Source organism: Mirounga leonina, unplaced genomic scaffold, assembly GCF_011800145.1.
Source record: "Mirounga leonina isolate KUSES-001 unplaced genomic scaffold, KU_Mleo_1.0 Mir_172, whole genome shotgun sequence".
In the NCBI taxonomy this organism is placed as follows: Eukaryota; Metazoa; Chordata; class Mammalia; order Carnivora; family Phocidae; genus Mirounga; species Mirounga leonina.
The window spans coordinates 8,331,912-8,357,730 of NW_023270442.1; the positions used below are offsets into that span (position 1 = coordinate 8,331,912).

The 25,819-nt window shown below is 36.2% G+C and overlaps 1 long non-coding RNA gene and 1 pseudogene across 1 annotated transcript in view; one reads left to right on the top strand and one right to left on the bottom strand.

Moving 5' to 3' along the window:
- The window catches only part of LOC118018802, a 93,919-nt gene that overhangs the window by 45,823 nt on the left and 22,277 nt on the right, over window positions 1–25,819 (top strand). The window lies entirely within an intron of this gene.
- LOC118018934 lies at window positions 4,852–5,051 on the bottom strand (annotated as a pseudogene).

Here is a 25,819-nt window from a genome sequence, read left to right on the forward strand (position 1 = left end):
ACTATTAAACAGGAAACATGTTTTTTCTTTCATAGTGGCAATATTTTGTTTCCTAATAATCATTTCCTAATAAATGATATTTATTACACTCACATGATGAAATTAAGACCTATGCTTGAGGGGCACCTGGGTGGCTCAGTTGGTTAAGCTGAGCGGGAGAGAAAGAGAGAGAGAGGTTTCATCTAACTTCTAAACAGAATTTTGAAAAATACAGTTAATGACAGTGAATGGTTCTCATAAGTTATGATGGTGTGCTCTCTCTTTTCTCAGATGACATGATACTTTATGTGGAAAACCCAAAAGATTCCACCCCCAAATTACTAGAACTCACACACTAATTCAGTAATGTGGCAGGATACAAAGTCAATGCACAGAAATCAGTTGCTTTCTTATACACTAACAATGCATCCGTAGAAAGAGAAATTAGAGAAATGATTCCATTTACAATGTTACCAAAAACCAGAAGATACCTTGGAATAAACCTAACCAAAGAAGTAAGGGATCTATACTCTAGGAACTACAGAACACTCATGAAAGAAATTGAAGAAGACACGAAAAGATGGAAAAATATTCCATGCTCATGGATCGGAAGAGTAAACATTGTTAAAATGTCTATGCTACCCAGAGCAATCTATACCTTCATTACCATCCCAATCAAAATTCCAATGACATTTTTCAAAGTGCTGGAACAAACAATGCTAAAATTTGTGTGGAATCATAAAAGACCTTGAATCACCAAGGAAATATTGAAAAAGAAAAACAAAGCTGGGGGCATCACGTTGCCCGATTTCAAGCTATATTACAAAGCAGTGATCACCAAGACAGCATGGTACTGGCACAAAAACAGACATATAGACCAATGGAACAGAATAGAGAGCCCAGATATGGACCCTCAACTCTATGGTCAAATAATCTTTGACAAAGCAGGAAAAAACATGCAATGGAAAAAAGACAGTCTCTTCAATAAATGGTGCAGGGAAAATTGGCCAGCCACATGCAGAAGAATGAAACTCAACCATTCTCTAACACCATACACAAAGATAAACTCAAAGTGGATGAAAGACCCCACTGTGAGACAGGAATCCATCAAAATCCTAGAGGAGAACATAGGCAGTAACCTCTTTGACATCGGCCACAGCAACTTCTTTCAAGATACATCTCCAAAGACTAGTGAAACAAAAGCAAAAATGAACTTTTGGGACTTCATCAAGATAAAAAGCTTCTGCACAGCAAAGGAAACAGTCAACAGAACAAAGAGGCAACCCACAGAATGGGAGAAGATATTTGCAAATGACACTACAGATAAAGGGCTGGTATCCAAGATCTATAAGGAACTTCTCAAACTCAACACCCAAAAAACAAATAATCAAGTCAAAAAATGGGCAGAAGACATGAAAAGACACTTCTCCAAAGAAGACATCCAAGTGGCCAACAGACACATGAAAAAATGTTCATCATCATTAGCCATCAGGGAAATTCAAATCAAAACCACACTGAGATACCACTTTACACCAGTTAGAATGGCAAAAATTGACAAGGCAAGAAACAACAAATGTTGGAGAGGCTGTGGAGAAAGGGGAACCCTTTTACACTGTTGGTGGGAATGCAAGTTGGTATAGCCACTTTAGAAAACAATGTGGAGGTTCCTCAAAAAATTAGAAACAGAGCTACTCCATGACCCAGCAATTGCACTCCTGTGTATTTACCCCAAAGACACAGATGTAGTGAAAAGAAGGACCATATGCACCCCAATGTTCATAGCAGCAATGTCTGCAATAGCCAAACTGTGGAAAGAGCCGAGATGCCCTTCAACAGATGAATGGATAAAGAAGATGTGGTTCATATATACAATGGAATATTACTCAGTCTTCAGAAAGGATGAATACCCAACTTTTACATCAACATGGATGGGACTGGAGGAAATTCTGTGAAGTGAAATAAGTCAAGCAGAGAAAGTCAATTATCATATGGTTTCACTTATTTGTGGAACATAAGGAATAGCATGGAGGACATTAGGAGAAGGAAGGGAAAAATGAAGGGGTGGAAATCAGAGGGAGAGATGAACTATGAGAGACTATGGACTCTGAGAAACAAACCGAGGGTTTTAGAGGGGAGGGTGTGGGGGGATTGGTTAGCCCAGTGATGGGTATTAAGAAGGGCATGTATTGCATGGAGCACTGGGTGTTATACGATAACAATGAATCGTGGATCACTACAACAAAAACTAATGATGCATTGTATGGTGACTAACATAATATAATGAATAAAGTTAACAAAATAAAATAAATAAAAAAGTTATGATGGTGTGAGATATGTGGTTATGATAATACTATAGAGTATTATGTAAAGAACACTTTCATTTTATTTATTTATTTATTTGAAAGAGAGAGAGAGACAGAGACAGAACATGAGAATGGGGTAGGAGGCAGAGGGAATGGGAGAAGACCCCCCCCTGCTGAGCAGGGAATTTGACCTGTGCTCCATCCCAGGACCCTGATATCATGACTGGAGCCAAAGGCAGATGCTTAACCAACTGAGCCACCCAGGTGCCCTAGAACATTTTCATTTTTATTCAACAAATAATTGAACACCTGTCATAGGCTTGGTTATGACAAAAGTTTTTCTGGCCTCCAGGGTCATAAAGTCAAATAGGGAATAAAGGCATTGGATTAGTGTATTGTATTTTTGAGACAGATTAAATTTATTCTGTAAACTAGTGGAAGATGGAAAAAGGTAAATCTAGTGATAATTAAGGAAAAGCAGGTTTTATGAAGCTAATCTATGTTACAAACAGATTTGTTCAGAAATGAATCCTGCAGCCCTGCAATTACACTGAAATCCTTCCTGACTGGAATATTCAAAGGAACCTTCCTGATTTCCTTTTGGCGGAAACGAGATTTCTGAGTTGAAAAGTAAATGCTTTCCTGATATGTAAGATTCTTTCCAACCATACAATAGCATGATTATGTAATTATTGAAGGAATTTGTCATTAGAATCATTTTTATACTGTAAATGTATGATTTCAAACTATTTGAATGCCATTAAATATACATAGCATCAATTCATCATTTGATTTAGAAAGGACTTATTCTACAATATTATTTCAGCATCAAGAATTGGAGCACTCATTAATAATAACTGTTAATAAACCATTTATTTTCTCTACGGCACTTTCACCTTGTTTCCATCCATTGGACTATTTTCCTCCCCTAAACAAAGACCTTATTAATTTTATATCAATCCCAAGATTAGCCAAGTGAGTGAGAGGAATAAAAAAGTACTGTCCTCTTTTATACCAATGAGAAATATGATGGGGAAGAGGAATTTAATTTTCTACTTCTTTCCAAAGTAAAGTAAAAATTCTAAATGTCACCTTAATGCTTTATTTAAATATTGTTTAGACTCAGAATTTGATAACTGATACATTCATGTAAATTCAACCATGAGTCCTTAAATCAAACGTATACCCTAGTTTACATCAATTTCTATTTATCTGTTAGACTGACACCCATGGAAATGGCCCATCTATAAAGGGAATCTTCTGTTGCTATACTACATCAGATTTTCCTTATTAAAAAAAGGATTTCTGCTTCCTCTTCTTTGTATAAAACTAGGTATATACATTGTTGGCCAGTCTGAGAATACTATCCTAATCTAATATCCTTTCTTTCAAATTTTTATGTTTTGAGACTATGTGAGTCTAGTAAATAGAGCTAATGGAACATAATGAGCATTTAAAAGTTATACTGTTTACATAATTGTAATAGTCTGTTTATATGAATAGAAAAGAATGTGGCTAGCTGCCTACACACAGCTGGAAATGCAAACATGACTCAATTAGACAGCAAGTGTTCTGTTTTAGAACCGATGAAACAGATTGAGTGTATACCATGGGGATTTAATGCAGAACATTAACACTAGTGGTTAAAACACAGGCATCACAGACATCATAGATAACAACATCAATTTTTTATAATTGTTTGATTTCTGTTCATGTTAATACAATCCAAAGCAGTTTCAAAATTCATTTCTTGAATAACGCGTCATTCCTGTGCTGGAATTATCCTTGTTTGAGGAAGACCACTATTATCCATATTTTCTACCCAGATACTCACCAAAGGAAATGTATTCTTTATGATAAACCTAATCCTGGCCAGAAAAGAAAATTGCTATATGAAACGCTGAACAATATTTTTGTATATCAAATATTTTCAAGCTTTTTAAAGTAAATTTTTATTAATATCTTTTTGGCCAGTTAAAGGCCCAGATATGACAAGTTTGCTTATTAAGTGATGTTTTCCAATTTGTTCTTACTGTAGATAAGTCTAAATGTTCACCAAAATCTGGTCTCTTTGTTCACACCATAAAGTTGTAGCTGGAAGGTAGTTGCCAAACCAATTATTACATTTGCTACCTCTATACCACCCCCTTATACTATGTGTAGTAACTGTACTAGTCATTGTACTAGTTGTACTAGTCATTAGCCAAGTGAATGAAAGGAAAAGTAGTGTGTGCCACTTTGGGACCAAGGCTTTCACAAAGTGGGTGTGCCTTCCTCATGGTTTGACCCCTTCTGCTTGCTGGTTGTTGAAGACTGTGAGGCCCTACAGGATGGTGGAATAGCAGAATAAAAGGAGTCCAGGGCAAGAATGTCACCATGGATGAAAAAAAGTCCCTTAACCCAAACAACTTGCTTGAGATTGAAATATGAACGAGGTATAAACTTCCATTAAGTTGAGCCCCTAAATCTTTAGATCTATTTTTGCAGCAGTTATCCTCTAAAAATATCCTGTCTTAACCAATGAGGCTTTTCTTTTTCTCCCCCCTTCCCTTCCCCCTCCCCCCCTCCCCCCCGTGAGATGGTTTCCCTTCCTTCTTGCTCTTCCAATGCAGGGAAGAAAGATCATTGATGTTTGCCTGCAGCTGCAGAAGCAATACCTAGAGCTAGCTTCATGCTCAGAAAAGGACACTGTACTTCCTCCTCATGGTTTCTGGGATTCTGTATGTTCAGAGTTACAACTATAGAAGTGATCCCTAAAAGTATAGTCTTTTTTTTTCTCCATTTTTTATAGAAAATGTTAAATGATCAGTTCAGTGTTTTCTAGATTGCAATTTCCATAACAGCAGGATCGGTGTGTTACTTGTCAACTGCTGAGAAGCTATCGTGCCTATCACTTTGCAAGTGTTTAATAAATCTTTGATGAATCAAAGAAGCACATCTTTTACAATAGACTAAAAAAGTGGTGTTCATTTTGTCTGACCCAGGAGCAAATTTACGACTCTTAGGTCCTTAGCCAATATCTAGGTTTTGCATTTCTTCCCAACTAGAATGTTTCTCCACTGGCTTCATGACAGAACATTCCCAGCTGTTTCAGTGCTGCATAGCAAAACTCTGACAGCTTTTAGAGCAAGAGTCAATATTAGTTAATAATCCATCTGCAGTTGCAACTATTTCATTTCATCACACTGACAGCATATATTCCTCCTGCTCCTATTTCCTTTGGGACTGGTGTTGCTGAACATCAGTATTTGCAGCGAGGCTCCAAGCTGTGACTATAAATCCCTTTGAGTTATTCACTATTCATTTCCACTCAGCATGCTCTAATTAGCTCATAATAAATGCTCCCCAAATACTGTGCATCTTACATTTTTCATCAGAATTTGGTAGGAAGGAAGGACCACTATCCCTTCTGTTAACAAGCCATCTTTGGGCATCTTTCTGCATCAGACACATTTGATGCATCTTAGTTTATATCTATCATTCGGCTCCATCAATGACCCAAGTTCTATCCTTCATTCTATAGCGGGATATATTCGGAAGTGATGACACTTCCATACAGGGAAGCCTGTGCACACTGCGCAAGGATTCTTGAGGTCTTCTGGTGTGAGAGCATGTGTACCTGTGCATATAATAATGTGCAAACTATTTTCACATATTGTATTCTGAAGAACATCCTGATCTCTGAATAAACCCTCTTGTTTTTTTTTTTTTAAGATTTTTATTTATTTATTTATTTGAGAGAGAGGATGAGAGGAGAGAGAGAGCACATGAGAGGGGGGAGGGTCAGAGGGAGAAGCAGACTCCCCGCCGAGCAGGGAGTGCAATGCGGGACTCGATCCAGGGACTCCAGGATCATGACCTGAGCTGAGGGCAGTTGCTTAACCAACTGAGCCACCCAGGCGCCCAAACCCTCTTGTTTTTGATGTTTTCATTTGCATTCTGGATTTGTTTGAAGAAATTCTAGCAATTGTTTATTTGTGTTGTGGAAAGAACTCTACTTCTACTGTAGTTGAAATAGTATATACATGAAGAATATGTATGCTTTTTAGTTTTATGTGGCATGTGGTGTGTGTGTGTGTGTTTGTATGTGTGGGTGTATGTGTGTTTGGTACTTTTGTGTTGTTGTACTTTTTAAACAAATTATGGTATGATCAGGAAATCTTAGAATTAGAAGAAACTTGCTGTCCAAATAATTCAACCACTCATTGTCAGAGATTCTTGCACCGATGTTTAAAAAAAATAAACATATTTGGCAGATGAAAGGCACTATCACTAGGCTTTCTTTTCTGTCATTGTTAAATAGAACGTCTGCTTTGCCTTGTTCCTCTATGATCATTGTCATACTGGCACTTCTGCTTAAGAAAAAATAGTAAAAAAAAAAAATGTCAGAATTTATATAAAGCATTTGGAATAGTTTTCCAATTTGAAATGAAGTTTTGGAGTTGTGTTCACAGAATTCTAGAAATTTGTGTAACCAAGTTTGAGGCTATTGTTCAAGAACACATATATGTAGCAGCAGTATTCCTGACAATACATCCCTGGATCTCGGAGTTCTAGGTCCTAAGTTTTAGAAGGCGTTACAGAACATATTAACATAGCTGTGAAAGCTTTATGAGATCATTTTAAAAACATTTCGGGTTTTCTCAAATGTAGAAATCCAGAGGCTTTGTATTTAACCTTTCTTTTTCTTTTTTAGATTAAGATGACACAGATTAGATCATTAATTTTTCTTTCCACTAATAATTTTGGTAAACCCTTGATTTAGGATATCATAATATAGGAAGAATAAAGGCAAAGTATTTCTCAGGTGGTAGCAGCCTGATCTCAGCCAGCTAAAGCTCTAACTTCGTTGAATTGTGACAACAAATGTTGTGATTAAACTTATTTTGAAGTCCTTTATATAGGGTCTATTTCATATATGTCAAATTTTATGCTAAAAACAAAAATTCTCAGTGGCAGAACTTTATGTCAAATTGTACAACAGAGGTTGTAAAAATAACAAAAAAGAAGTTGAATGTCAAATCCTAAATGCACATCCATTATAGTCAGTCAGAAGGATATTAAAATTTAAAGGATCATAAAACAAACAAAAAATGATTTTAGGTCTTCCAAAATAAGCGAAACGGCAGTATTTCACTCCTGCTTCTCTTAATCCCTAAGGTTATGCTAGGGGTATGATAAGTGATAGAAGCTCGGTCTTAAAAGATGATCTGATTTGAATCATTTGAGAGGCTTAAGACATGAGATTTCAGGGGATGAGAAACATCCTAGACAAAGGCTAAAATGGGGGTAAATCATGGCACTTGAGGTGTGCTCTAAGGAGATAATCTAGAACAATGAGAATCAAGACTAGAATGACAGCAGAATGCAAAGGAAAGAAACCCTTGAATCCAGAACACTGACAGGGCTTAAAGCTAGTTACTGACAGGAGACATGAACAATGATGAATCAAAGATGACAAGAAATTAACTTGGAAATTGAAAAATGAGTGCATCCCAAAGATTACATGGAATTTAATAAGATAGGGGTTTAAGCTTTAAGAAAGCAAACTAGAACAAGTTGGATAATTCTGTGTCTAGCCAACTGTTATCTCTGATGAAATGTTGTGAAGATAAAGGAGAATTGCTCATCTCTCAATGTCAAAGTAAAATAAACACATTTGCTTCAAAATTACAAAAAACAACACTATTTTCAACATGTTATTGAAGGAGTCTTGACATTTTTTGGCAACTTGGGTGGATTTGTCAGTCTTAACTGTAGAGAATATCCTATGGTAAGTATGATTAGAATTCTAATGATTACCCTTGCAAATCAAGTAAAAGCAAGTTTTGAGTATTATATTTTTACATAGCATGAATCTAAAATTTAAATTCTGCATAATCATACTTCACAAATATACTTCTTGTTTATGTGACTAAATCTGGGAACAAAGAGATTAGAGGGTAAAAAATAAACAATAATTCTTATCTAGTCAGTTCTTTCTGCTAGTAGATATTTAAAAAACAAACAAAATCAAGGAAACAAACACTTAATTGGCTGAGTTTGAGAGGTCTGCTTCCTCCATTTCTCATGTACTTTCAACTCAGTATTCACTTATGTAAAAAAAGAAAATATGGGGGAAAAGAAAATTACTAGGTGCTGTTGTGCCTAAGAGATGATGTTTAACACAGTGACGAAAAGAAAATATGTACTTGAACAGAAATTTTACGATTTAGGTCAATTATACACTTGGGAAGAACAAATTCTGTTGAATATGGAGTATGTTGAAATGCTCATGTTATTTTTCACATGTTTTGGGTCTTTTTTATTTTTTCTTTTTAAAGAGGTTTTTCCCATTATTTAAAAACCCAATGGGATTGTAATGGAACTGGGAAATGTAATCCATATGTTTTGGAACCTATTACAATTAAGTCATCAAATTACCTTTGAAAATATTTTGACCATTTAAAATACAAGGTCTTTTTATAAATGTATATACACCCACACAAGAAAATAATGCTAAACTCAAAGAATTAGTTTCTGGTTAAATATTTCACTTCCAAATACTTATTTTCACTTTAATGTTGAATGGCATATTAATCAAATACATGATATTATGATAGTAGTATGTATTAAATAATTTTATTACTAATGTGTCATTAATAATAACATTAAATCGTCAAGAACAATGTACTATTAAGTAAGCAAAAACTTGTTCAGTGTTCATGTATTTATCACCAATTCATTATCTAAACATGTAAATATTCTTGCAAATAAATTTGCCCAAGGGCAAAATATTTTCAAGTGTACTCAGATCTGTTCTGCTGATGTCCTTGGAAAAAATAATCTTTTTTAGGTAAACAACAGAGTTTAACGTTTGGTGTTTTTGTTTATCTATTGGATAAACCCTTCATTCTACCACATTTGACCTTGAAGTGTAATATTCTCTACTTTCATGAAAATATGTCCTAGAAAAGTTGATTTTTCTTTTTCATTGAATGTCTATTCTCATATCCATGATTTGTCTCTGGCATTAAACAGGCTATTCAGAAAAAAAAATTATATATATATATAATCATGTTGTTGGAAGAATCCCCTACTTTTTAATTTGTATTCATCATGGATATTGCTGGATCTGGGTTATCATTTCTCCTTTGCAGATGAGGTCAGTTAAGCTTCATTCACTGAGTGAGTCATACCATGGGTTGGGTCTTTCTAGGGACTCCTCTTCCTTTGCTTGAATACACCTGTGGGTATTGAAACTGTTTTTCACTTTTCTTAAAAGAGCTTTTCCTTTTCTTAGCTAAGATTGAAAGAATTTTAACAAATATTTCTGACATTAGAGAGTATTTATTCAAGGAACTCTAAATTTGAATGCTGCAGTAATTTACAAATTGAAAGAGTATAGCAGCATTTGTTTTTCCTAAAGAAGCACATTGAGCTACCACAGCAGTAGGGAATCTTTGAGCATTTATAAAAATATAAATTGCAGGGTACTGCTAAAGAAACATTATTTAAACATAGTGTTTATTCATTTGTACAAAAACATTGGTAAAAATTTTTGTTATAAATATACCTCGAATTTGAAATAGTTTTTAATTCCCATGAAACCTACATTTTTTACAATTCTTGTATATTAGAAGCAGAAAATGTAGATGGGTGTCACATACGATTTCTAAACTACTCTGTTATGTTAGGTTATGGTTTTCCTTGTGGGGGGCAAGGGCATCACTGTAACAACTACTGTGTGAGTGTGTAATCACACATGTATTGCTACTGGTGTGTGGGGATAGCATGATCTGTTTGTAGAAACATAGAAGACAGCCATATGGTTTAGATTCTGGAATGTGTTTTATGAAATCATTTGCAGCCCTACCCTGAACTTCCACAGAGAAAAATCACACAGATGGGAGAGACTTATGGGCATTGTCGTTTAAAAGCCCTTTACGGGGGAACAAACAAAAGGGCTGATAAAGTAATAAAGCAGAAATCTCCTACCCTTACAGTTGTGAATACTGTATCCTGGAAGGAGGAAGATACGCCTGGGGTCAGACAGATGGAATTGCAGTGTTTCCACTTGGACAAATTATTCCACTTTTCTGACTCTTTCTCCATTTTTAAAAGAGAAATCAGATTATTGAACTTTTATATGCATTTGTATAAAAATACTTAGAAAATCGTAGCATGCAATAATTGGTTGTGCATGTTTTAATCTCCCTTCCAATCACACGACCGCATATGAAATGTCACTTTAAGTCATTATGATTTTTTTAAACGGTCAATTAAAATCAAAGTGAAATAAAGGTTGTATGCAAAATTTATAGAAGCAATAGTCATCATAGTAATAAAAGCAATTATGTATTATGTTGTACAAGAGGCAAGAAGACACACAGCTTTGCGCATACACAGGTAATATTAGAGCCATATAGTTCAGTATAGAAATGAACTTATCTTGTAAAAACATATGAGCAGAGATGTACCAAAGAGCACACAATCTGCTGGCTGACAATGTTGCACCTGCTCTGAGGCAGGGCATAATTGATTAAGCACACCAGGAGAAGGAATGTGAAAGGAAGCTTGACTCCATAAGGCTCTTCATCTATGAGAACTGAGGGACAGAGAAACTTAGTAGAATGTGTGTCAAAGGTTAGCTTCCTAGAGGAGGAAGATGCCTTATTAGAAAGGGGAACTTCAGGAGTTAGAATCAGTCTTTTTTTTCCTGCTGAAAACCTCAGCTCCACTGAGCCACCTCTTCAGTCTACCAAAGGAGAGTAGGAACTGAGCCTCCAGGGGCCATCAGCAGTGTCTCTCCTCATCTGATTTCAGGGTAGGGGGGAAAAAAAAAAAAAGAAGAAAGCAAGCAACCTTAATCGGGAGCCTACAATGAGCTGAAGGCTCGTAAATAATATTCCCTCCTAACTCAAAGAACCCTGTGACAAATAATGAAATATACAAAGAGAGTAAGTAAATCATCCAGATTGCGCAGCTATAAAAGGCTGGATTCAAACTAAATTTTACTGGCTCTGAAACTATGACCTTAACACCTTCTAGCTCCTCAACAATTTATAAGTTTTAAAGTTCCAATTTAAAGAGAAACAAAAAATATGACTCTTTCTGTGGAAGGTGAACCAATAATAACTTACTTAGAAAGGAAAGCCTAAGTATAACCATTTGATAAATTGAAGGCAGTCATGGTAACTAGTAGTTGTTGAAAGCTAACTAGGAACAAGGCATTGTGCTAATTACCCTAAATGCATTGAGAACCAGGAATTCATGCTAAAGGCTAAAGCTGAAAGTCTTTTTGGAGAAAAGCTGGGGAGGCCCCAAGAAGCTGAAAAAACAGAAAATGTAAGGACCAACCTTGTCCCAACCTTCAAGTGTCCAATAGAAAGAGGGACCCCAGAATTCTCTAGGCTCACTGTGAGATCTCTACCTTCCCTACCTTCTAATGTTTCTGATCTACAACCATGTAGGCCTGAGGCCTTCAAGATTCACATGTCCTCTTTCAGCCCACCCCGACCCTTCTCTATCTTCTAACATTTTCCCCACTCTGCCACCATAATCTCTTGATCATTGTGACACTGTGTAATTGGTGTCTCTGCTTCTCTTCTTTCTCCCTATGATGTCTTTATGATTTAGTAACTTGGTCAGACTAAAACTGTATTTCCAAGAATTCTCCTTCTAGTATGCTTCTGGATAAGATGGGTGGGGAGAGGTTGTCTCATGTAGGGGGTGGAGGATTGGAAGGAAGCAGCCAGCATTGTGGCATTAGCACAGCTCTTCCCAGTTATTCAATCAAACACCAATCTTGGTGCTGCTTTGAGTGATTTTTGCGGATTAATTAAAGTCCATAATCAACTGATTTGAAATTAGAGAGGTTATCCTTGGGGCATCTAATTTAATCATTTGAAAAGTCTTTAAAAGAGAATTTAGGCTTTCTGTGGGGGATAAAAAGATTTTACTTTGTGGATAGCAAGTTCCAGCTCATGTTTTCTAGGACTTTATTGTAGTCTTCCTTTCCTAACTGCCTATGGACAATAAGCTTTGGCCTGTACCCACGGGCAGTAAACCACTTATGGTCTTTTCTTCTTGTGCCTGCCTTGATAACTTCACAATTGGTTAGTCAGTCCCACAATGTGTAAATCGATTCCTTCTAAGAAATTCCTTAATGTATGATACTGACTCTTGACTGAGAAACCCTCCTTAGGTGATTCTTAACCCAGCAACCAGAATGATCTGAGAACCCAATTTAGAACATACCACTCTCCTGCTCAAGCCTTCTAACAATAGTTCCATCTTATTCAGATTAAAAGCCCAAATCCTGACATTCTCTAATATAATTCTCCATGATTTTGTCCCTCATTGCTTCTGTGACTTATTTTCCTACCACTTTTTTTTTCTTACTCCTTCTTCTCCAGGCACACTGGCCTCAATGCTCTTTCTTGAACATTGGGTTCACTCCCATTTCAGGACCTCTGCAACTCATTATCTGCAGGGCTTATTCCACCTTTTTCTTTACATCTTTACTCAAATATCTACTTGTCACTCTCCATTTGAAATTGAAATCCTAATTTCTGATATACCTTATCCCTATTCCTGTTTTATTTTAATCCATAAAATTTATCATTATGCAACATGTTTTCATATTTATTTCCTTATTATCGGTGCCCCTTTTATCGGTTTGTGTTCTCCAGAGAAATAAAACCAATAAGATGTATGCATATCTATCCTTCTACTCCTCTATCTAAAGAGAGTTATTTAAGGAATTGGCTCATGTGATTATGAAGGCTGGCAAGTCCAAAATCTGCAAAGCTGACCAGTAGACTGGAAGTCAAGGGAATAGTTGATACCGCAGTTCAAGTCCGAAGGCCATCTGCTGACAGAATTCCTTTTTGCTAGGGAGAGCTTAGTTTTTATTCTATGAAGACCTTCAACTGATTGGATGAAATATTTTCACTCAAATTCCACCAATTTAAATGCTAATCGCATCCAAAAAATATCTGAGCAACTTGTTTGTGTTTTTGTTTTTAAAGAAAAAAATCTTGAAAGAAGATTGGGGGGTTGGGGCAGGGAACCTTATTTATAGAGGAATAAAGATAAGAATTACATCATCATTATTGACATTTTATTAATAACAAAATAGAGGCTCCAGGAAATTACATATTTTTTGGATCATATCATTAGTGCTATTCAAGCAAATATGTTTTAGGAATTGGATTATAAGGGCAGAGGGAAGCTCTCTCTGTCAAAAATGTTTTTCTTTCTTGCCATATTGACTTCAGCAATGAATCTGTAGTAGGAGAAATACACATTTATCTTCAGAATAAATAGCCTACAAGGTATTTTTGCCATTCCTATCCTTTAAAATGTTCAAATATTTGAAATGGACCATTGTATAAACCAGCTCTTCCCCATTGCTTTTAAGATTAAAGTTAACGTTGGGCGCCTGGGTGGCTCAGTTGGTTAAGCAACTGCCTTCAGCTCAGGTCATGATCCTGGACTCCCTGGATCGAGTCCAGCATCAGGCTCCCTGCTCGGCAGGGAGTCTGCTTCTCTCTCTGACCCTAACCCCTCTCATGTGCTCTCTCTCATTCTCTCTCTCTCAAATAAATAAATAAAATCTTTTTTTAAAAAAAAGATCAAAGTTAATGTAGTTCTCTGTGACTTGATTTCTTCACTTGTAAAATGGGAGGAAGTATCATTATCTTATAGGGTTGTCAGAATTATGAAGTGCTTGGACCAGTGACTGGTGCAGGGTGAGGAGCTGAAACTTCTTATCTCTTCTACTCTTTTTTTTTTTTTTAATTTAATTTATTTATATATATAGAGAAAGAGCATGGCTCACATGAGCCTGGGAGGAGCAGAAGGGAAGGAGCAGAGGGGCATGGAGAAGGACAAGCAGACTCCTCCCTGAGCATGGAGACCTATGTGGGGCTCAATCTCAAGACTCTGAGATCAACACCCTGAGATCATGACCTGAGCCTGAACTAAGAGTCAGACGCTCAACTGACTGAGCCACCCAGGAGTACCTATTGTGACTCTTCCTGTTATTATTATGTTTCCAGTCATCACTACTTTCCCTGGTATCCTTGGATTTCCTCTAGATCAAAAATTAGGGAGCAACTGACATTTTATGCTCACAGAAAAAAAACCCAAACGAACAAACAAAACACCTGAAAAGTCAATGTAAAATAACACTGAAGATTCAACTTATTTGTGATTTCATGAATTTCTTTAAGAGAAAGGAGTAATGTCACTCTTTTTTGCAAGGCAGATTATCCCAGTGTTATGCCATTTATCACGCTTTTGCTCTTTATTTGAGCATATTTTTTATACTTACCAAATCTGAGTGAACTCAAATTTAAACATATTTTTACCTTGTTTTCTGCTGCTGCCAGTTTCAACTCCTGCTGAAAGATTCACAAGCACTTGTTTTTGAATGCTAAAATCCACGTTTCTCTCAGAAAAGATTTTAACTTCTGTCCCTTCCCACTTTTTTCAAAATCCTTTTTACTTATTCCTCTCTCCATTTTAAGCAGTTTTTCCCAGCTACTGAGATTCAGGCAACATTGTTAGGTGTGCCTTTGTGAGCTACAATGATGGCTGCCTCCTGTGTGGTAGCAGATATTACTGGAAGTACATCACCTACATTAACTACAGCAGTCCTCATAAGGACTCCAAAGTGGGTACTATCACACCTACCATATGCAGATGGGGAACCTGAGTCTGTGAAGGGAATGCCTATTCCAAGGTCACAGAGCTAACAAATGCTGACCAGCTCAATACAACAGCACCTTGTAGAGCCCAGGTTCCCTGTCCAGTTGCTCATTACTTTCAATGGCAGATGTACATTTACCCACAGTGTAGGCTATCAAAATTTTATTTGAAAAATAATGCAACTACTTAACGTTTAAGAGATCTCTGTTCTCGTGACAGTTTATATTTATCAAAGCAAGTAATTCAGATAGTAATCCAAACTGAAATTTTCTACATAATATTTGATATTAAATGATTATAATATTTAGTATGCCTTATTTAAAAGTATATTAAATGTGATAACAATTATATAGTCAGGTAGATTATTATTTAACATTAAATCATCTATTCATTTTGGTTTAAACTGTGTTTACAGTAAATCCTCATTTAGAGTTCGTCATCATTTATAGGCAAGGTGAAACTGTTTTCGTTCAATGATATCAGAAATACATATTGCTAAGAGGCTGATTATTTTTCTTGTCCTTCACATGGTATCGTAGGTTATAATGATTTTAGCATAGTCAGGGCTAGCCATTTGGAATCATAATGATTTGTTCCAAAGGGCTTAAAACATTCTCTGGTTTCTGCGAATTTCAGAAAAACATTTATAATAATTACACCTGGAACTAGAGTTTGGATGTTTTTTCATTCTTCTACTTATTCCACAAAGATGAAAATTGAAATAAAATGAAAACTTTCATTGTATTAATTTCATCTCATGTTAATGTTACAGGAATTTGAACATGAGTGTTGCCTAGACATTGCTATTTTTGGAATGAGGCCACAAATATAGCGATGCCATTTAAATTTTTCTGAAGGCAGTCAAATATGTAGTATACCTAGATTTAAAAGTTACTTCATTCCAAATTTCCAGCTATAAAATAAGTCATGGGAATGTAATGTACAACATGGTGACTATAGTTAATATTATATTGCATATTTAAATGTTACTAAAAGAATAGATCTTAAAAGTTCTCATCACAAAAAATTTTTTTGTAACTATATATGGTGATGAATGTTAACTAGACTTGTTGTGGTGATCATTTTATAATATATGCAAATATTGAATCATTACATTGTATACCTGAATCTAATATGTTGTATGTCAATTATAACTGAATTAAAAAGAAGTTATTTTATTCCAATTTGTTGAATTGATTTTGTATATAGACCTCTATTTCTTATGATACAGGATTTTGGGGGGAAAATACAAATCCAAAAATTTGCAAAAGGAAGTTCAGAGTTGAAAGGAATATGGAAAGATATGTTACTTTTTATAAAATACATATATGTTGTCATTACATAAATGTTTCTCTAAGATCAATGAGGAGTGACGGGGGTTTAGAAATGGAAAACAAGTCAACCCCTTACAAAGAATGTGGCTAAATTTTCACTGAAGCAAATGAAAACAGTTCTCTCATTCATTCCTTGATGTCTAGTCATCAGCCAAACAGCCCAATTCATAAATGGATCTCACAGAAGGTAAACCCAAAGTATCTAAAGGAAATTCATTTTAATGAATTCAAAACCACATGTGTATTAGACTGTTTAATGTAACAATTAAAGTCCAGAATGTTATGTTTTGATCATCATACAGCCTTGGTTCTTAAGTCTTGCATAGAGAAAGAAACCAAATGTTCAGCAATTTCATGTTTGACTGATTTTAAATTGCACAGAAAATAGTCAATGCAAGTGACTTAGTGGAAGTATATTTTTCACAAAATATAAAGAGTGTGCCTATTCATAGAGCATAATCATTATAGATACACATGTATACTTGTAGTAGCGACACGTGTCTATTCTGATTTTAATCCGTTCTTGACATCATTCTAAAAATCAGAGTAGGATGTGACAAACTTCCTATTGCAAATGAAAGTCACCGATAGTTAAAAAGCAAACTGGAACCAAATGGATCACCATATTTGCAATAGGAACAGTGTAACTTAAAATCACTTGGGCTACAGATGAGAAATCTCAATCAAAAGCTTCCAGAAGTTGAGAAAAATTTTCAAACTTTGCATATTTTTGGTGGAAATTCAATGAGTGGGGCTTTCATTAGTTTTTTTTTAACTTTTTATTTTTTTATTATGTTATGTTTATTATGTTGTTATTTTTTATTATGTTAACTTTTTATTTTTATGTTATATTTTATTATGTTCATTCATTTTGAAAAAGAGATTAACAAAGAATGAGAATTTCCTTGAACAGTTGATGGTTGAAGATGGAGAGATTTATACCAGGGCACCAGCCCAAATCTGTGTTTCTAGAATAGGTTCTTTGCCCACCCTCTGTGGGAGGGACCTACTTACATTGTGTGGCTAGAGGAATGATGAGCATGCCAAATGACCTTTTCCCAGTTAACTACAATGTTTCTGAACTTTTCTGAAATAGACATCACTTCGCTTGAGAGACTGGTATCTGGAAGCTAAAAAATCAAGGTTTAGTTCATAGAGTTTATTCAATTAAATCACCTACTATATAGCTCTAAGCAAGATTGGGGAAACTGGTAAGTCAGAATTAAGTAAAGTTTGATGGAAAAGGGATAAAGAAAATATAGTAAGAGGCTATTCAATCACAAGTTGGTCAATAAAGACTTTTTTTTTTTTTTTTAGATTTTATTTATTTTTTTGACAGAGAGAGACATAGTGAGAGCAGGAACACAAGCAGGGGGAGTGGGAGAGGGAGAAGCAGGCTTCCCGCAGAACAGGGAGCCCAATGTGGGACTCGATCCCAGGACCCTGGGATCATGACCTGAGCCGAAGGCCGACGCTTAACGACTGAGCCACCCAGGCGCCCCAATAAAGACTTCTTAAAGGCAAGCTATTTTTATTTCTTGTATCATTAAGTCTTAAAGATTATCTGTAGGAGTGCCTGGGTGTCTCAGTCCATTAAGCATCTGCCTTTGGCTCAGGTCATGATCTCAGGATCCTTGGAACAAGCCCAACATTGGGCTCATGCTTAACCAGAAGTTGGCTTGTCCCTCTCCCTCTGCTCTTCCCCCTGCACTCTTTCTCTTTCTCTCTCAAATAAATAAAATCTTGGACACAAAAAGATTATCTGTAAAAAGGCCTACTGGATTCAAAAAAGAAGAAGGAGAAGGAGAAGAAGAAGAGGAAGAAAAGAAAATAGAAGATATGTGACCAAAATGTCATATCTGAGGTTAAGACCTCATCTGTTTTATATGGAGGACAAACTAGAATTGGTACCATCTCATAAATGAAATAAATAGATATTGGCTTATATCTTATATACTATATACTCATCTGGAAATTAAAATTCCAAATTTAATTTTTATCCTATTTTTTCAATTGTGAAACACGTTAATACTGCAGAGAATATATATGTAAAATATATTTTAAAGAATATTAGTAAAGTAAATATCCATGCAACTACTACCCCGATTAAAAAAAAAAAAAAAAAAAGAATATTACCTGTGGTTTAAAAGCCCTGTAAAAAAAAGTCTTTTCAAATTGCCTCCAACTTCTATTTGAAATTCAAGAGAATCCTAGTGTATTAATAAGGGTTCTCCAGAGAAATACATATGTTAAATACATAAGATATATATGTATATATCTTAAATACATAAAAATATTTTACTATAGTAATTATATAATCAATCTTATTTGTAAATAAGAATATTTATTTCTTGAATATTATTTTAAGGAATTGGCACACATGACTGTCATAACTGGCAAGTCCAAAATCTGCAAGGCAGGCTCAAAGCCTGGACACCCAGAGAATTGATACTACAGTCCCTTAGGGAATCATGGTCTTTTCTGTTAAGGCCTTAAGGGAATTAATGAGGCCGAACTCTGTGATGGAAGGTAATCTACTTCACTTAAAGTTTACTGATTTAAATGTGAATCATCTCTAAAAATTACCTCTAGGGCAACATCCAGAGGTATTCAACCAAACAGTGGGGTACCATGGCTTAGTCAAACTGACACATAAAATTAACCATTACATTCTGCAAAAATCTCAAGAATGTCAATTTAGATGTTTATTTCCAAGTGAAAAGAGATATATGGAGTACACTCTGCTACTCTAGACATCACATTTTAACTATGCTTTTTTTTTTTTTTAAAGATTTTATTTATTTATTTATTTGAGAGAGAGAGAGAAACAGCATGAGAGGGGAGAGGGTCAGAGGGAGAAGCAGGCTCCCTGCTGAGCCGGGAGCCCGATGTGGGACTCGATCCCAGGACTCCGGGACCATGACCTGAGCCGAAGGCACTCGCTTAACCAACTGAGCCACCCAGGTGCCCTTAACTATGCTTTTTTTAAATTTGGGGAGACCATAGTTTCATGTCCAACTGGCTAATAGGATGTTAGTAAATTAAACCGGTAAATAATGACTATCTATCAAACATTTACTTTTAAAAATTGGAAAGATCTTATTTTCAGTGTCAAATTAGGGCAGAAAAATATCTAAAATGCATAGTTACAGTTATTAGTTATCTAACATAAGACTTACCTTTAACAAAAGATGTATTGTAGCTTTTATTTTCTGCTACCAATCCCACAAATGTGAAATGTACCTGAATGTCAAAGTATGCACTTTCACCTGAAACTGACAACCTACCTCTTTGTCCCATAACAAACTTTATCCGTGTTGTACTTATTCACACATCCTACTCAATTTCCTTATCACTGACTAATTCATCTTATTCCTATTTGAATTTACCTCTATCACTTCACAAAAAAACTCTTGCTAACACTAGAGAGAGACTCAATGGACATGTTCTAGTTCTCAGCTTATGAAACACCCCAGAAGTATTCAGTACCTTTGGCTTTGCTCCCTGTCTTGGAGAGATCCACTTGCAGGTGTCAGGCAAAGCCAGGCATCCAGGGCTGAAGCTCAACCTTGAAGTAAATATTAGAGATGTGATAGTGTCAGTTATTCTTGAATAGGTGGTAACCGAAGCTGTATTTATGGATGAAATCATCTAAGAAGTACGGAGTGTGAAGAAAGAAGGCTTAGGACAAAGCCTTGAGTAAGTAATGTCAACACTTAATGCCTGAGAAGTCAAGAAAATAAGTAGAAAACCAACAGAGTGTGGCATTGCAGAAGGGAGAAAGTGTTTCAAAAAACGTGGTTGTTCAACATTGAAGAAAACTGATGAAATGTCAAGAAAGATGAAATCTTCAATATTTGCAATGGGAGGACATTTGGGAAACTCAGAGAGGAAGAAGACAAACTGGAGTGAATTGAGGACAATCTACATTTGTCAATTTCTTCATACTGCATAAAAGATGACTGACTTGCTATTCCTGTTTTTTTTTCAATGTGACCCCATTCTATATCTATTCTTCTTTTCTGTATCTTACTTTGACTTTCAAAATTTGCTCTGTAATGAAGATGACTATCCTCTTATTTAATTCACTCAATTCACCACTCTATTAATTCATCCAAAGCTATTTAGTGAGTTCTAACTCTATGTTAGTATTGTTCAAACACTGAAAATTCAGTAGTAAGTAAAACAAGGATGAGGTCTTTGCCACAATTCATTTCACCAAATTGTCACTGTACAGATTGTTTTAGCAGATTTGCTGAGGGAATAAGCAACCATAAAATCTCAGTGGCTGCAAAAGAAAGCAACATTTATTTCTTGTTTAAGCTACACATAGGCTAAGATCACTGACAACCTTACATATTTTTCCATTCCAGGACCCAGACAGAAGACAGAAACAAATGGGCTAGCAAAATTTATTAGTGCATCTTAAAGATTCTTCTCCAATGTATTATATACCATGTCCATTCATATTCCATTGGCCAAAGCACATTGCATGGCCAGGTTCAGTGTCAACGGAGCAGGGAATAAATTGTCTTTCCATAATGAGCCACTTGAACTCCAGGGCAATAAGCAGCAGTGAATAATTTCCTTACAGGAAAGGAAGGATGAAAAACTGTCTGCAATAAAACAATCTAGCACAAATAGTTGCTCCTATATTTTATCTATAAATTCATCCTATAAATATCTAAGAAAAGTTGACTCAGGCTTTAAAGTATCAACAGCAATGCTGTCTTACCACCAGTGATTCTCAGAAGTGACTTGAGGATGGCCATCACCATCAGAACTTTGTTTTATAATTTTATTTAACAGAATTATTTTTATCCTTTCTTAAGAACACTATGAATTATTTTAAAGATTTATTTATTTATTTTAGATAGGGGAGGAGGGGCAAAGGGAGAAGGAGAGAGTGAATCTCAAGCAGACTCCCTGCTGAGTGTGGAGCCCAACAGGGGGCTCGATCCCACTACCCTGAGATCATGACCTGAGCCAAAATCAAGATTTGGACGCTCAACCCACTGAGCCACCCAGGCACCCCAACAATACTATGAATTATTGATGTACTTTATATTCTTATTTATACCAGGAAATTCTGTATTAGGAAAAAAGTTATACTTTTTTGTATAGCATACAAAATAAATCCATTTGTTAATTCATTAAAGATATTTATTGATTTCATACAATATGCTACAGTAACAACTGCAAACATACAAACACTGCAAATTGTCAAAAATAGAAAATGCTGTATCTTTGGGCTCTTTCTCACTCCTACCTTCTACACCCAGACTAACACTGGGTCCCACGCTCCTTCCAAAAGTTATTTTGAATCTGGCGTATGTGGTACAAATCTGATTATAAAAGACCCTGCAACCACAACTTAATCTTGTCCTTTAAATAGTATTTTCAAGGAAAAATTCAGACTCATTAACAATATAGAGTACCTGCAGGCTCTGGGCTTTCCTCCCTCACCTTGCTTATTCCCTAGGACTTATGTTCTCTCCCAACCTACGGCCATTCTGGCCTCCTTTCAGTTTTGGGTTCTGTGCAATTTGATGTCTTCTCTTTTCTACCTAGAAGGTGCCCCTCATCCATTCATCCTTCTTTGGAAAGGATTTTCCTGGCCTTTCAATGGAAATAGGATTCCTGTTTCATTTGCTTACATCACACTGTCTTTTTCCTTTATAGCCATACAACAATCTGTAACTACATACATTTGTGGCACTATTATTTTTTAAAGATTTTATTTATTTACTTGAGAGAGAGAGAATGCATAAGCAGGGGGAGGGGCAAAGGGAGAAGCAAGCTCCCCGCTGAGCAGGAAGCCCAATGTGGGGCCTGATGGATCCCAGGACCCTGAGATCATGACCTGAGCCGAAGTCAGACCCTTAACCAACTGAGCCACTCAAGCATCCCTGTTATTATTTCTTTTTAATCCTTCTCTACCTTCTAGACTTGGGTAGTGAAGTGTGAGCTTGTGTACTGGAGCCAGTGAAAAACTCTTTGTTGTTAGTTTGGGGCAAGATAAGTATAAGCATTGAGAGTAAACATTTCAAAGTGTTGCAGCAATTTCATTTCACCAGGCCATCCTGGTTTGCAATCAGTGGTGTCGTTTCTGACCATGATATAAAACAGTTAGGGTGTTTTGAGTCCCATATGATACAAGCTTCATGTTAGCCGTAAGAAGTAGGACCATATTGTAACATCTAACATTTGAAGGTTAATTTGCCCACTGTAACCCTAATGGATGTAAAATTTGAGAAAATGTAAACTTTTATATGTATTTTTATGATTTGTTATTTTTAGAATAATTGATGTCTTTACTGACACCTGCTTTTCAAATTATAGTGTAACATTATTAGTTATCGTAGGAAATACAATTAGCAGTGTTTATTTCTATTCCTAATTTACATAAGCAGAAACAAGTCACATTGGGCTTGATTAGAGCAGATATAACTTTGTGAATGCTGCAGCTGATGTTGGGCCAATGGTGGTGATGGAAGTCATTCTAAAGAGCTGAAAACCAAGAGCTCATACTCCTTTAACTCACAAGTGTAATTCCTAGTATATTGAGATCAGTTTTTGAACCATAATTAATGGTAATTTGCTAAAACCACAGTGTATTATTTGTGGAGATATATTGGATAATTAAGGGATGAAACCATCAAAACTTCACTGGTGTTTACATAAAACATATAAATAAATACGTTTAAAACCAAGAGTTCTTCGTAAAAAAGACTAATGAGTTAAAAAGCTGACAGAAACAGATGTCCAACACTGCACATATAAATATTGGTGCTATGTGGGCTTCTTGTAAAATAGCACTCTGGGTTGCTGAGACTAAATAAAACACACAGTTGCTGACATACCAGTGAAGTATGGTAGTAAAGATATTTGCCTGAAAAAAAATATTTGCTTGGAAGAATCTGTGGTATGAGGTCAATCAAATACCACTTTCCAATGATACTGTGTATTCAGGAAGTAGGTGATGATATAGAAGACCAACCCACAGGATAATTAAAGCTAAGCAGAGTGTTTTTAGTTGCAACTAGACTAATGCACTGATACCGCTAACACAACAATTCTTTTATTTTTATTTACTTTTTAAGTTTTTTTAAAAGATTTTATTTATTTATTTTACAGAGAGAGACACAGCAAGAGAGGGAACACAAGCAGGGGGAGTGGGAGAGGGAGAAGCAGGCTTCCCGCAGAGTAGGGAGCCCGATGTGGGGCTCGATCCCAGGACCCCGGGATCATGACCTGAGCCGAAGGCAGACGCTTAACGACTGAGCCACCCAGGCGCCCCACACAACAATTCTTTCAGCTATAGCTTTTTTAACATAAGTTGAGAAGTGGAATTTTTTTTCTTCATTGTTGATTTAAAACGACTAGATCTGAACTGTATAAAACCATATAAGGTTAGCCAAGGTGATTTGGAGATTAAGCTTTGTGTAGGAGTATGGATAGCACAACATCTATGGCTGAAAACTTTCTGGAGTTACTCAGCTATGGAGCTCGCATCAAAAATACAATCAACGCACTACTTTGCTGATCCAAAAAACTATTGCTCTGTAGAAAATGTCAGCTTAAATCAACAGAGTGCTTGATAGCATACTAACATTTGTAAATTAAGTAACTGCTAAAACACTGAATTTGAGATTATTTTGCTTACCCAACAATAACATGGAAGCTGACCATAAACTCACATTATTGCATGAAGAGGCATGATGCTGTGAAGAAAAATTTTGTTGAAAACATTTAAATTACTGAAAAAAACCCTCAGTATTTCAGTAAGATAAGAAACAAGTTTGGTTCCAACTTTTTAAAGATGTTCAGTGATAGGATTCCCTGTTGATATGATACTTTGTATATATTTAATGATATTAGCCCTTCTAAGTATGGTAGGAAAGAAGTGAGTTTTTTCAATGGTAGGTAAAATTGGAAGGCAAAAATCAAACTTAGAAGCTTTCAAAAGACTAGTTTTTACTGATTTTATGAATTTATCTTAACAATTATCAGTGAAATAGTTATTAATATTACTATTTCATACTTGCAAAGAGTTATCCCCACAAAATTTATTAGAAGGTTTGATGGTTTTTGTGTGTCAGCTTGACTGGGCTAGGGGATGCCCAGATAGCTGGTAAAACATTATTTATGGGTGTGCCTGTGAGGATGCTTCTGAAGGAGATCAACATTTGAATCTGTGGACTGGGTAAAAAGGTAGCCCTCACCATTGTGGGTGGGCATCACTTGATCCATTGAGGGCCTGAACAGAACAAAAGGCGGGGAGAGGGTGAATTGACTCTCTTTGGTTGAGCTGAAATATCCATCTTCTCCTGCCTTTGGATATCAGCATTCCTAGTTCTTGGGCCTTAGGACTTGGACTGGGACTTAAGCCTTAATTCCCTTGTCTCTTAGCCCTTAGGGCTGGCTAGAGCACGACCACGTTTCCCGGGCCTCCATCTTGCTGGTGGCAGACTGTGGGACTTCTTGGCCTCCATAATCATGTCACCAATCCCTCATAAAAAACCTGCATATGTCTATACATATCCTATTTGTTCTGTTTCTCTGGAGAACTCTGGCTAATACACATTTTGGTACCAAGAGTGATTTTAAAGATTAATTTACTTATTTCAGAGAGAGAGAGAGAGAGAGAGAGAGAGCATGAGTGAGGGGAGAGCCAGATTGAGTGGGGGAGGGGAAGCAGACTTCCCACTGAGTGCAGAACCCAACAACTTGGGGCTCAATCCCATAACTCTGAGATCACAACGTGAGCAGAAACCAAGAGTTGAACGTTTAAGTGACTGGGCCCCCCAGGGCCCCCTTAGGGGAGCAGAATATTAAGGATGAGTTTTCTGAATTCCTTCTGGTGTTTCTGGAATTGCTTCTCTTATCTGATTAGATCTAAAGATGCTAATAGTTCTATTTCCAGTAGTAAAGACAGCACTTATTTCATACATGGTATGAACAATTTATATAGAGATAAAATATCTGCAGTGGATACTCCTAATCAACTTCTCATAAAAAGCAAGGACCTAAGTTACTCTGTATATGACACTTTCAGACATTTTTTTGAAAACTTAAGGAATATGACACTGGTTGGTTGCTCTTAATATTGCTGGACAAAGTGGTGAAAGAAAAACATGAGCTCAGAGATTTGAATTCCCAGCTGAAGTGCTGCATAAATGACCTAAGAGCTACCATGTGTGCCCTGAAGGGGACACCTTAATCTCCTGTAGCTGCAGAGCCTAAAATAATGAAAATGAAATACAACCTCATCCTGTGATTGGCTGAATACAAATTGAAATCCCTGGCCATTCAGGGTGTCTACCGTTAAAGTGAGGGCAGTGATCGGGATAGAATGGGATTCTATAAATTGGGAAGGGGACTTGTGGGAAGACCCTGATGAAGCTGGGAATGCTGAGCCCCTAAATTCTGATGAGTCTTCTTTGCCAGTGGAATTGGTCTGCCTACCTTCTGTGTCAGGGCATCATCACCATCTTCGTAGTCTGA